The following is a 13,676-nucleotide window of genomic DNA, read 5'->3' as shown; positions in this document are numbered from 1 at the left end:
TCCGGTGGTAATACTGGAAAACAAAGTGCTTAGGGCCACGGCCAAGACTCATAAAGAAGCTGTGTTCAAGAATCATCATACTGAACTAGGAGAGTCAATAACACTATCTGAACTCTGAGTTCCTATAGATGCCAATCATTCCGAACCTCCATGGATAAAGTGAGATGCCAAAACTATTCAAGAGGCAAAAAGCTACAAGTCCCGCTCATTTGATTGGAGCTATGTTTCATTAATAGTTTGGAATTTATAGTATATTCTCTTCTTTTTATCCTATTTGATTTTCAGTTGCTTGGGGACAAGCAACAATTTAAGTTTGGTGTTGTGATGAGCGGATAATTTATACGCTTTTTGGCATTGTTTTTAGTAGAATCTAGTTACTTTTAGGGATGTTTTCATGAGTTTTTATGTTAAATTCACATTTTTGGACTTTACTATAAGTTTGTGTGTTTTTCTGTGATTTCAGGTATTTTCTGGCTGAAATTGAGGGACATGAGCAAAAATCAGATTCAGAGGTTGAAGAAGGACTGTTGATGCTGTTGGATTCTGACCTCTCTGCACTCAAAATAGATTTTCTGGAGCTACAGAACTCAAAATAGCGCGCTTCTAATTGAATTGGAAAGTAGACATCCAGGGCTTTCCAGCAATATATAATAGTCCATACTTTGCCCAATTTTAGATGACGCAAACTGGCGTTCAACGCCAGCTCTCTACCTAATTCTGGCGTCCAGCGCCAGAAATAAGTTGCAAAGTGGAGTTCAACGCCCAAACTGCACAAAAGCTGGCGTTCAACTCCAAGAATGATCTCTCCACGTGTAGACTTCAAGCTCAGCCCAAGCACACACCAAGTGGGCCCCGGAAGTGGATTTATACATCAATTACTTACTTCTGTAAACCCTAGTGACTAGTTTATTATAAATAGAACTTTTTATCATTGTATTCAGAGTCTTGGTTACTCCGGTTCCCCTCTGGGGCCGAGACCAATGAACTCCATTATCACTTATGTATTTTCAACGGTAGAGTTTCTGCACTTCATAGATTAAGGTGTGGAGCTCTGCTGTTCCTCAAAGATTAATGCAAAGTACTACTGTTTTCTATTCAATTCATCTTATTTCGTTTCTAAGATATTCATTCGCACTTCAACCTGAATGTGATGAACGTGACAATCATCATCATTCCCTATGAACGCGTGCCTGACAACCACTTCCGTTCTACATTAGATTGAATGAGTATCTCTTAGATCTCTTAATCAGAATCTTCGTGGTATAAGCTAGATTGATGGCAGCATTCATGAGAGTCCGGAAAGTCTAAACCTTGTTCGTGGTATTCCGAGTAGGACTCTGGGATTGAATGACTGTGACGAACTCCAAACTCGCGAGTGCTGGACGTAGTGATAGACGCAAAAGGATAGTAAATTCTATTCTAGTATGATCGAGAACCTCCAAGATGATTAGCCATGCAGTGACAGCGCATCGGACCATTTTCACAGAGAGGAATAGGATGCAACCAACGACAAGGGTGATGCCTCCAGACGATTAGCCGTGCTGTGACAGAGCATTTGGACCATTTTCCCGAGAGGATTGAAAGTAGCCATTGGCACCAGTGACATCCTTACACAAAGCCAGCCATAGAAAGGAGTAAGACGGATTGGATGAAGACAGCAGGAAAGCAGAGGTTCAGAGGAATGAATGCATCTCCATACGCTTATCTGAAATTCTCACCAATGACTTACATAAGTATTTCTATCATTATTTTAGTATTAATTTCGAAAACTCCATAACTATTTTATATCCGCCTGACTGAGATTTACAAGGTGACCATAGCTTGCTTCATACCAACAATCTCCGTGGGATCGACCCTTACTCACGTAAGGTTTATTACTTGGACGACCCAGTGCACTTGCTGGTTAGTTATGCGAAGTTGTGAAGATATGTTTAGACCATGGTTCTGTGCATCCGTTTTTTGGTGCCATCGCCAGGGAATCAATTTCGAACAATAATTCACAACCTGAGTAACAATTTTGCATACCAATGCCAATTTGGGCGTTTAACGCCAGAAGGACACTAGAGGGAAGATTTTGTTTTTAACTCAAATTTTTTTCAAATCTTCATAATTTTTCAAAATCAAATCTTTTTCAAATCACATCTTTTCAATCATATCTCTTCAAAATCAATTTCTTTCCATTTTTTTAATTTTCGAAAATCCTTGTTATAATTAAAGATTTACTTCAAAAATTTCAAGTTGTTACTTGCCTATTAAGAAAGGATCAAACTTTAAATTTTAGAATCATATCTTTTAATTTCTTGTTAGTCAAGTAATCAACTTTAATTTAAAAAAAAACTTTCTTTTTCTAAATTGATTTTCAATCATATCTTCTCAATCATATCTTTTCAATCACATCTTTTTCAAAATTAATTCTCAATCATATCTTTTTAATTTCTAATTTCAAACTCTTTTCAAAAATCACTTAATTTTCGAAAATATCAATCAAATTTTCAAAATTTATTTTAATTATTTCAAAATCTTTTACTTTAATTTTCGAAAATTCTTCCCCTCTTCTCACATCCTTCTATTTAAAGGACTAATACTCCTCCTCAAGGTACAATTCAAACTCCCTCCTTCTTTATATGTTCGAATTCTCTTCCATCTACCTCCTCCTTCTATTCTTCTTTTCCTCTGACACCTCAAGGAATCTCTATACTGTGACATAGAGGATTCCCTACTTTCTTGTTCTCTTCTCTTTCATATGAGCAGGAACAAAGATAAAGGCATAGTTGTTCAAGCTGATCCTGAACCTGAAAGGACCTTGAAGAGAAAGCTAAGAGAAGCTAAAGAACAATTCTCTTTAGAGGGCCTAACAGAGCTTTTCAAGGAAGAAGAAACCATGGCAGCCGAAAACAACAATGCCAACAATGCAAGGAAGGTGCTTGGTGACTTTACTGTACCTACTCCCGACTTCTATGGGAGAAGCATCTCAATCTCTGCCATTAGAGCAAACAACTTTGAGCTTAAGCCTCAATTAGTTTCTCTAATGCAACAGAATTGCAAGTTTCATGGACTTCCATTGGAAGGTCCTCATCAGTTCTTAGCTGAATTCTTACAAATTTGTGACACTATTAAGACCAATGGGGTTGATCCTGAGGTCTACAGACTTATGCTCTTCCTTTTTGCTGTAAGAGACAGAGCTAGGACATGGTTGGATTCACAACCCAAAGAAAGCCTGAACTCTTGGGAAAAGCTGGTCAATGCCTTCTTGGAAAAGTTCTTTCCACCTCAAAAATTGAGCAAGCTTAGAGTGGAAGTCTAAACCTTCAGACAGAAGGAAGGAGAATCCCTCTATGAAGCTTGGGAAAGATACAAGCAATTGATCAGAAGGTGTCATTCTGACATGCTTTCTGAATGGAGCATCATAGGTATCTTCTATGATGGTCTGTCTGAACTATCCAAGATGTCATTGGATAGCTCTGCTGGAGGATCTCTCCATCTGAAGAAGACGCCTGCAAAAGCTCAGGAACTTATTGAAATGGTTGTAAATAACCAATTCATGTATACTTCTGAAAGGAACCCTGTGAATAATGGAACAACTCAGAAGAAAGGAGTTCTTGAGATTGATACTCTGAATGCCATATTGGCTCAGAACAAAATATTGACTCAGCAAGTTAATATGATTTTTCAGAGTCTGTCTGGAATGCAAGCTGCACCAGGCAGTACTAAGGAAACTTCCCCTGAAGAAGAAGCTTATGATCCTGAGAACCCTGCAATGGAAGAGGTGAATTATATGGGAGAACCCTATGGAAACACCTATAATCCTTCATGGAGAAATCATCCAAATCTCTCATGGAAGGATCAACAGAGACCTCAACAAGGTTTCAACAACAATAATGGTGGAAGAAAATGGTTCAGCAATAGCAAGCCCTTTCCATCATCTTCTCAGCAACAGATAGAGAATTCTAAGCAAAGCCACTATGACTTAGCACCCATTGTCTTTGACCTAATCAAAACCACTCAAAGTTTTATGACTGAAACAAGGTCCTCCATTAGAAATTTGGAGGCACAAGTGGGTCAGCTGAGTAAGAAAATTACTGAACTCCCTCCTAGTACTCTCCCAAGCAATACAGAAGAGAATCCAAAGAGAGAGTGCAAGGCCATAAACACGTCTCATATGGCCGAACCTGGAGAGGAGGAAGAGGCAGTGATTTCCACTGAGGAAGACCTCAATGGACGTCCATTGACCTCCATGGAGTTTCCTAATGAGGAACCATGATAATCTGAGGCTCAGACTGAGACCATAGAGATTCCATTAAATTTACTTTTGCCATTCATGAGCTCTGATGAGTATTCTTCCTCTAAAGAGGATGAAGATGTTACTGAAGAGCAAGTTGCTAAGTACCTTGGAGCAATCATGAAGCTAAATGCCAGGTTGTTTGGTAATGAGACTCGGGAGGATGAACCTCCATTGCTCATCAAAGAACTGGATGACTTGAATAGGCAGAAATTACCTCTGAAGAGACAAGATCCTGGAAAATTCTCAATCCCTTGTACCATAGGCACCATGACCTTTGAGAAGGCTCTGTGTGACCTGGGGTCAAGCATAAACCTTATGCCTCTCTCTGTAATGGAGAAGCTAGGGATCATTGAGGTACAAGCTGCTAGAATCTCACTAGAGATGGCAGACAATTCAAAGAAACAGGCTTATGGACTTGTAAAGGATGTCTTGGTAAAGGTTGAAGGCCACTACATCCCTGCTGATTTCATAATCCTAGAGACTGGGAAGTGTATGGATGAATCCATCATCCTTGGCAGACCCTTCCTAGCCACAGCAAAAGCTGCGATTGATGTTGACAGAGGAGAATTGATCATTCAAGTGAATGAAGACTCCCTTGTGTTTAAAGCTCAAGAATATCCCTTTGTAACCATGGAGAGGAAGCATGATGAGCTTCTCTCAATACAGAGTCAAATAGAGCCCCACAGTCAAACTCTAAGTTTGGTGTTGGGAGGCCACAACCAAACTTTAAGTTTGGTGTTGAACCCCCACATTCAAACTCTAAGTTTGGGGTTGGGAGGTTCCAACATTGCTCTGAACATCTGTGAGGCTCCATGAGAGCCCACTGCCAAGCTATTGACATTAAAGAAGCGCTTGTTGGGAGGCAACCCAATCTTTAATTATCTATATTAAATTTCTATTTTCTTTTGTTATTTTATGTTTTCTATAGGTTGATGATCATGTAAAGTCACAAAAACAATTGAAAAAGCAAAAACAAAAGGAAAAACAGAATGAAAAACAGCACACCCTAGAGGAGAAACTTACTGGTGTTTAAACGCCAGTAAGGGTAGCAGAATGGGCGTTAAACGCCCAGTCTGGCACCATTCTGGGTGTTTAACGCCAGAAATGGGCACCAGACTGGCGTTTAACGCCAGGAATGGGCAAGAAGCTGGCGTTAAACGCCAGAAATGGGCAGCAGCCTGGCGTTTAACGCCAGGATTGGCAGCAAGGGGCGTTTTGCACGCCACATGGTACAGGGATGAGAAATCCTTGACACCTCAGGATCTGTGGACTCCACAGGATCTCCACCTACCCAGCTCTCTCTCTATTCTTCACCCATTCACCAATCACCCCAATACCTCTTCCCCAAAAACCTCTCACCTATCAAATCCCACCATTCTCTTCACCACTCACATCCATCCTTCATAACACCCCACCTACCTCACCATTCAAATTCAAACTACTTTTCCACCCAAACCCACCCACAATGGCCGAAACCTAACCCTTTCTCCACTCCTATATAGACCCATCTTCACTCCTTCATTTTCATATAACATACACACTACCTATCCCCCTTGGCCGAAACACTTAGCCCCCTCCATCCCCTCTATTTCTTCTTCTTCTACTCTCTTTTTTCTTCTTTTGCTCGAGGACGAGCAAACCTTCTAAGTTTGGTGTGGTAAAAGCTAAAGCTTTTTGTTTTTCCATAACCATTTATGGCACCAAAGGCCAGAGAAACCTCTAGAAAGAGGAAAGGGAAGGCAAAAGCTTCCACCTCCGAGTCATGGGAGATGGAGAGATTCCTCTCAAAGGTGCATCAAGACCACTTCTATGAAGTTGTGGCCAAGAAGTTGTGACCACTACTATAGACCGGACTATCATGATTCATAGCATCATGATTAGAGAGGAAGTAGAAGTTCATGAGGTTATATCCCAAGAACTCTACAAGGTGGCGGACAAGTCCTCTACTATGGCAAGGTTAGCCTTCCCTCATCTCATTTGTCACCTTTGCAATTCAGCTGAAATTGATATAGAGGAAGACATCATCATTGATGAGGATAAGCCCATCACCAAGAAAAGGATGGAGCAAGTGAGAGAACCTCACCAAGAGCATGAGGAAACTCCTCATCATGAAATCCCTGAGATACCTCAAGGGATGCATTTTCCTCCATAAAACTATTGGGAGCAAATCAACACCTCCCTAGAAAAATTAAGTTCCAACATGGGACAACTAAGGGTGGAGCACTGATGACAAGTCATCTTATCCTAGTTTCACTAGTCTTTTTCTTTTGTTTTCACTTGAATTGTGCACTTTCTTGAGCTACAAGTAAGCTAATTTAGGTAGATTTTCATGCTTCCTTTGATTGAATCAACCATGTATGAATTCATGCTATTTCATGAGGTTTTATGCTATAATTGTCACATATTATGATAAAATGAATATCTCATGATTTTAAGCATAGCTTTGATGTGTTTGGTTGATTAATGATAGGTGAAGAAAGCTTGGAGAAAGGTTGAAGCAAGAAGGAATGGCTAGGAGTAAAGAGAGGACAATGGAATAAAGTGAAAATGAACCAGGAAGCAAAAAGCTGGACCAAAAGTTAGCCTCAAACTTTTGCACAAACTTTTGGGTGAAAAGTTAGCCCTAACGTTAGCCCCTAACTTTTGGGCTAACGTTGACACATGAAAGTTACTCCCTGGGCACCAAAAGTTTGCGCCAACGTTAGCCCCTAACTTTGTGGCTAACGTTGGCATGAGAAAAACACCCCCTGGCCACCAAAAGTTTGCGCCAATGTTAGCCTCTAACTTTTGGGCTAACGTTGGCACATGAACAATACAAAGGGGGAGCAAAAGTTTGCGCCAACGTTAGCCTCTAACTTTTGGGCTAACGTTGGCGCCATAAGTGCACTAAGGAAGGCCAACGTTGGAGCAAAAGTTAGACCCCTAACTTTTACACCAACGTGGGTATCAGCAAAACATGGGGGCTGATATGAAAAGTTGGACCAAAAGTTTGCCTCAAACTTTTACTCAAACTTTTACTCAAACTTTTGCAAAACTCCAACCCGGTTCACTTGGTTCACTTTGGTTCCTCTCCAAACTCCAAGAGCAATCAACCAAGGCCTCTCTCAACCCAATTCCACCAAGAGCAAAGGCCCAACTCAAGGCTTGAAGATCATTTGAAGAAAGTGTATAAATAGGATAGAATTCAAGTTCTTAAGGAGCTTTTCTTTTTGGAGTTTTCATAATAGTTTTCGGAGAGCTTTGGATATTGAGTGATCTTTAATTTCTTAGTTTGGGGGAAGGAGAATTCCACTCTCTTCCTCTTAGTTTTATTGCTTTCAATTTTAATTGCAATTGTCTTGGATCTTGGGTTGGAGAATTGAAGGAATTCTGTTTCAATCTCATCCGAAGATCCCTCTGTTTCTTCTACTGCTTATTGAATTTAATTTCTGTTAATTGTTCTTCATCTACTTTCTTTGCAATTTACAATTCCTTTGCAATTGTTCTTGTTGGATCTAGGAAGGCATTGAGATCTAGACTTGGTTATCTAGTCTCTTGGGTCCTGAGATCCGGATTCCCCATTTCCCATTCCCTGTTTACTGTTTTCATGCTTATTTACAATTCTGTTTTTAGATCCGGTTCAATCCAAGTGTTCTTTTACTTCTCTGTTGGTTGCAATTTACTTTCCCTAGTTTAATTTCTGCAATTCCAACTCCCAATTCCCTTTACAATTCAAGCTATTTACATTTCTTGCACTTTAAGATTCTGCAATTTACATTTCTTGCGTTCTAAGTTTCTGCCATTTAATTTCTTGTTCTTTAAGATTCAGCATTTAAATTCCTGTTCTCTTTAATTTCATGTCAATTACCCATTCCCTTTACTTTCCATGCAATTTAAATTCTGCAAATCACAAATCACTCAACCAAATCTTGATTCGCTTGACTAAATCAACCACTAAACTAAAATTTCTCAATCCTTCAATCCCTGTGGGATCGACCTCACTCCCGTGAGTTATTATTACTTGATGCGACCCGGTGCACTTGCCGGTTAGTTTTGGGTGTTTTGGAGAAATTGGTTTCTCTGCGAAAATATCCCATCAAGTTTTTTGCGCCGTTGCCGGGGATTGATTTAGATTGACAATGATTAAGTAAAGTGGAGATCTAGATCAAGCATTTTTTCTTTTCTGTTTCTTTAATTTTTGACTAACACGCTAACTGTTTGAATTTTTGCCTAAGCTAACTAATATTTCACTTCAGCCATGGATTGAAGTGTTATTGCTTTTCTGGTATTGTGTGATTCTTGTGTTTTGCTTGTATGTCAGATACAAGAAGAGAAGCAAGAGGAAAAAATGTTGCTGGAGAGGAAGAATCAGATGAAGAATATCATGAATTGGAGGAACACTCAACAAATCCAACAAATCCACCAGTGAGAATGGCCAACAACAATGGTCAACCCCAGAGGAGAGTCTTGGCTTCATATACATTTGCTAATCCAAGGCAATGTGGGAGTAGCATCCTTACCCCAAATGTCGATGCAAATAACTTTGAATTGAAGCCCCAACTCATTACCTTGGTGCAGAACAACTGTTCTTATGGAGGAGGCCCCTTGGAAGATCCAAACCAGCACCTATCCACCTTCCTGAGGATATGTAACACAGTGAAGACCAATGGTGTACATCCTGACAGTTACAAATTGTTGTTGTTTCCATTTTCCCTGAGGGACAAAGCCACTTAATGGTTGGAGTCATTTCCAAGAGAAAGCATCAACAATTGGGAGGATCTAGTGAGCAAGTTCTTAGCAAAGTTTTATCCTCCTCAAAGGATCATCAGGCTCAAAACAAAGGTTCAAACATTTACTCAGATGGATGGAGAGTCATTGTATGAAGCATGGGAGAGATACAAAGCTTTACTCAGGAAATGTCCACCAGAGATGTTTAATGAATGGGATAAACTCCAAAATTTTTATGAAGGACTGACAATGAAAGCTCAAGAGGCACTTGACTATTCAGCAGGAGGCTCAATGCAACTCATGAAGACAGCTGAAGAAGCTCAGAACCTCATTGACACGGTGGCTAACAACCAATATTTCTTTGGCCATCAGAGACAACACCAACCATCACTAAGGAAAGGAGTGTTAGAAATGGAAGGGGTTGACACCCTCCTAGCTCAAAACAAGATAATGCAGCAGCAGATTCAAGAACAATTTGAGCAGATGGCTAAAAAGATTGATAGTTTACAAGTTGCAGCAGTGAATACAAGCCAACCATCAACCACATGGGGACAAAATGAAGAAAACCAAGAAAATCAGCAGCAGGAACAACCTCAATATGTGCACAACCAAGGCTCATGCCAAAATGAGGTTTATGGTGACACCTACAATCCATCCTGGAAGAACCATCCAAATCTCAGATGGGGAGATAACCACACCCACAGCCAGCAACCGTGGCAGAAAAACTCAAACCAAAACAACTCAAGAAACACAACTTACTCAAACCACGACCAGCAAAATGCTAATAATAATCAATACAAGAAACCACAAAATACATATCAACCACCCCACCACAATCTACAAACTCATCAAAATAGCATTTCCGCACCAACATCTAACCTCCAAAACTACCACACTACCCCTACAAATAACTTCCAACAACCACATTCCACCCCCATCATACCACCAATAGACTATCATGAAAGTAGAATTTCAAGTCTTGAGGCAGCCATACAAGCAATTGCTCAGTCCACTCAAAGCTTGGTCAAAATGCAAGAGAGAAATGAAGCTACCATAAAGAGCCTTGAACGACAAGTGGGACAATTGGCCAAACAAGCTGAACGGCAAACCAATGTTCTCCCAAGTGATACAATCTCCAATCCAAAGGACAAAGGAAAAGCTACAAAGTGGGAGGAGTGCAAAGCAATCATAGTGGGAAGTGAAAAGACTAGGGAGAAGGAAGCCATCAATCAAGAAGAACACAACAGAGAAGTTCCACAAGAAGAGACAGAAGAGAGAAGTGAAGAGGAGAGAAAGACCAAGAATGCAAAAAGCTCAAAGAAAGATGTGGACATCCTTGAAACACAGCTACAAGAGAAGAAGGAAGGGGTGAAGCCAGATGTCCCCAAACTTCCGTACCCTCAGAGGTTCAAAAAAGAAAACGAGGATAAGCAATACTCAAAATTCCTGGATATATTCAAGACTCTCAGCATCAATATTCCTTTCTTAGAAGCACTTGAACAGATGCCATTATATGCCAAATTTATGAAAGAAGTACTCACAAAGAAAAGAACCCTGAAGGAAGGACAGATTATTGAGATGACAAAGGAATGTAGTGCTATCCTCCAAAGAGAGTTGCCAGAGAAGAAAGATGATCCTGGGAGTTTTTACATACCTTGCACCATAGGAAACATAACAATTGAGAAGTCATTTTGTGACCTCAGTGCAGGTATAAACTTGATGCCTTTGTCTCTAATGAGGAAACTTCAAATTTCTGAACTGAAGTCCACACGAATAGTTCTCCAAATGGCTGACAAATCCATTAAGCAAGCACTGGGAGTTGTGGAGAATGTGTTGGTAAAAGTGGGAAAATTCTTTCTCCCAGCTGATTTTGTCATCCTAGATATGGATGAAGACCCTAACACTCCCATCATCCTGGGGAGGCCTTTCCTGGCTACGGGCAGAGCATTGATAGATGTTGAAAAAGGAGAATTGTTGTTAAGAGTGCATGATGAGCACCTAGCATTCCATGTTTTTAAAATCCTGCATGAGCCTACTCAAGAAGAAGACTGTATGAAGGATAAGGCCAAGGATCAAAGCTTGAAGGAGGCATTCAATGAGTTAACTCCAAGACTTCTACATCCATGCTTGAAAGAAGTAGAGATGGTGCAACAGACCAAAGAAATCAAGGAGGAACTAGATCCAAAACCCCCAGATGAGAACCTCAACATTCCAGATAAAGAACCACCAAGGCATGAATCATCTCTTAAGAAAGAAGAGAAGAAGAAGAGGCCAAAAGGGTGGAAAAACAAGAAAATCCCCACTGAAGGCTTTTCACCAGGGGATAAAGTAATGTTAAACACCCAACCAACGAAGGTGTCCCCACAATCATCTGAATGCTATACTGTGAATCGGATCCTTTCACTTGAACACCTAGAGATCATCAAAGAGGAGACCGGAAGAAAGTTCACAGTAAGAGGAGAAAAGCTGAGGTACTATGATTTTCAACCTCCTTGATCAAAAGAACAAGATGTCAAGCTAGTGACAATAAAAGAGCGCTTGTTGGGAGGCAACCCAACCTGAGGTAGTTTTCTTTTCATAGCTTTTTCAATAAAAATGTTGAATAATTGATATGTATTGCAAGGAGCTAAGTTTGGTGTTGCACACCAAAAACAACTTAAGGGAGAATGGAGGATTCTAAGTTTGGTGTTCCACCAAAACCTCATTCAAAAGCACATTCTAACTTCCTGCACATTGTTAGTTCCAAGCAATCAAACAGATTATTCAACCACTTAACTGCTTTTTAGTCTTAACTTCATAACCTTTAGCAAGGACACAAGATTTTGCCTAGAGTTAACCTGCTGTATCCAGAGAAGTGGCAAGAAATTAAGTTTGGTATTCCCACACCAAATTAAATCCACAAGCCACACTCAACTCATGCATACTAACTGGTCATCTAAGGGCTTGAGAAGCAAGCAACTTTTGAGAATTATGCAGGGAATTCACCACCAGTTGAAGACACTATGCATCATAACTCAAAAGGGCACAACAGAAGGAAGGACAAAGGAACTGCAAACCAATAGGTTGTATTTACACTTAACTCTTACTGTTGAAAAATGTTTTGACTTGTGTTTTGTTAAAGTGTTCATCTAATACAAGTAGAATCACTCTTAGAATAAGTAAGCTAGTCTATGTGTGTGCTTGTGTGTTTACTTTCACTGAGCAAAAAGCATGCTTTGTCCCCTGCATTTTCAATTCAATAAAGAAATGTTTGAATGTGAAGTGAGATAGTTATCTGTTAGATAGAAGTATAATAAAAGTAAGTGGTGGTGTGTGTGTGTGATTGTATAATAGCTCACTTTAGTGAATAAGAGAACTAGGATGTCTCCTCTTAAGTAGAAAGTGGCCTACTGTCTATGAATCTCAATCAAATAAAAGTCCTTGGTTAGACAGAAAAACAAAAAGAAAGAAAAAAAGGGGGAGAAAAAGAAATAGCCAAGAAGTGGCAGAACAAAAGAAAAATGAAAAGAAACAAAGCTGGACACCAATAGCTTGAACCTTAGAATATATGCCTGTGGTGTCTTTGTATTAGGATCTGCTTGGATTATTAAGCTCTTTGGAGTGCATCAACACTTGATGACTTGGGTTAACTAACCCGAGATCATCAGCTGAAAGTCCACTATCAAGAGCAACCTAACTACAAGGCATTTAGTAGCCCAAAGAGGTGCTGGGCATCAATGTTCTAAGAAGGAATGTGAGCCAAGTGTCTATAGTGAATAATGTGTCAAGTATAAAGAAAAGGAAATGAACTTGCTACACATGACACTCAATTAAAGCTTATGAACAAAGTAATAGCCAAGGATAAAGGAATAATGAGAGGTCATAGCAGTATGTTGCTTGAAGCTTGAAGGAGACTTTCTAGGCCTAGGAGTCAATAAGAAGTGAGTATTTACATATCCACCCAAAATCCCATGAACTATCAATAATACTCTGCTAGCATGAACATCCTCTTCCATTTCATCCTTTCTTCTCAATAATTTTTTTTTCTTTTTCTTGCTTGGGGACAAGCAAGCTTTAAGTTTGGTGTTGTGATGACAAGTCATCTTAGCCTAGTTTCACTAGTCTTTTTCTTTTGTTTTCACTTGAATTGTGCACTTTCTTGAGCTACAAGTAAGCTAATTTGGGTAGATTTTCATACTTCCTTTGATTGAATCAACCATGTATGAATTCATGCTATTTCATGAGGTTTTATGCTATAATTGTCACATATTATGATAAAATGAATATCTCATGATTTTAAGCATAGCTTTGATGTGTTTGGTTGATTAATGATAGGTGAAGAAAGCTTGGAGAAATGTTGAAGCAAGAAGGAATGGCTAGGAGTAAAGAGAGGACAATGGAATAAAGTGAAAATGAACCAGGAAGCAAAAAGCTGGACCAAAAGTTAGCCTCAAACTTTTGCACAAACTTTTGGGTGAAAAGTTAGCCCCAACGTTAGCCCCTAACTTTTGGGCTAACGTTGACACATGAAAGTTACTCCCTGGGCACCAAAAGTTTGCGCCAACGTTAGCCCCTAACTTTGTGGCTAACGTTGGCATGAGAAAAACACCCCCTGGCCACCAAAAGTTTGCGCCAACGTTAGCCTCTAACTTTTGGGCTAACGTTGGCACATGAACAATACAAAGGGGGAGCAAAAGTTTGCGCCAAC

The 13,676-nt window shown here is 39.9% G+C and overlaps 1 non-coding gene across 1 annotated transcript; it reads right to left on the bottom strand.

Moving 5' to 3' along the window:
• Nucleotides 1–3,283: 3,283 nt before the first annotated feature.
• Nucleotides 3,284–3,387, bottom strand: LOC148572156 (small nucleolar RNA R71). The gene has a single exon (XR_015908655.1). It is a non-coding gene; the product is annotated as a small nucleolar RNA R71 (small nucleolar RNA).
• Between the last annotated feature and the right edge of the window lie 10,289 nt (nt 3,388–13,676).

This window comes from Arachis ipaensis, chromosome B3 (assembly GCF_059453495.1).
Source record: "Arachis ipaensis isolate K30076 ecotype BB chromosome B3, ASM5945349v1, whole genome shotgun sequence".
Taxonomy (NCBI): domain Eukaryota; kingdom Viridiplantae; phylum Streptophyta; class Magnoliopsida; order Fabales; family Fabaceae; genus Arachis; species Arachis ipaensis.
The sequence above is the reverse complement of the archived record's forward strand: the minus strand, read 5'-3'. Positions and strand labels throughout refer to the sequence as shown.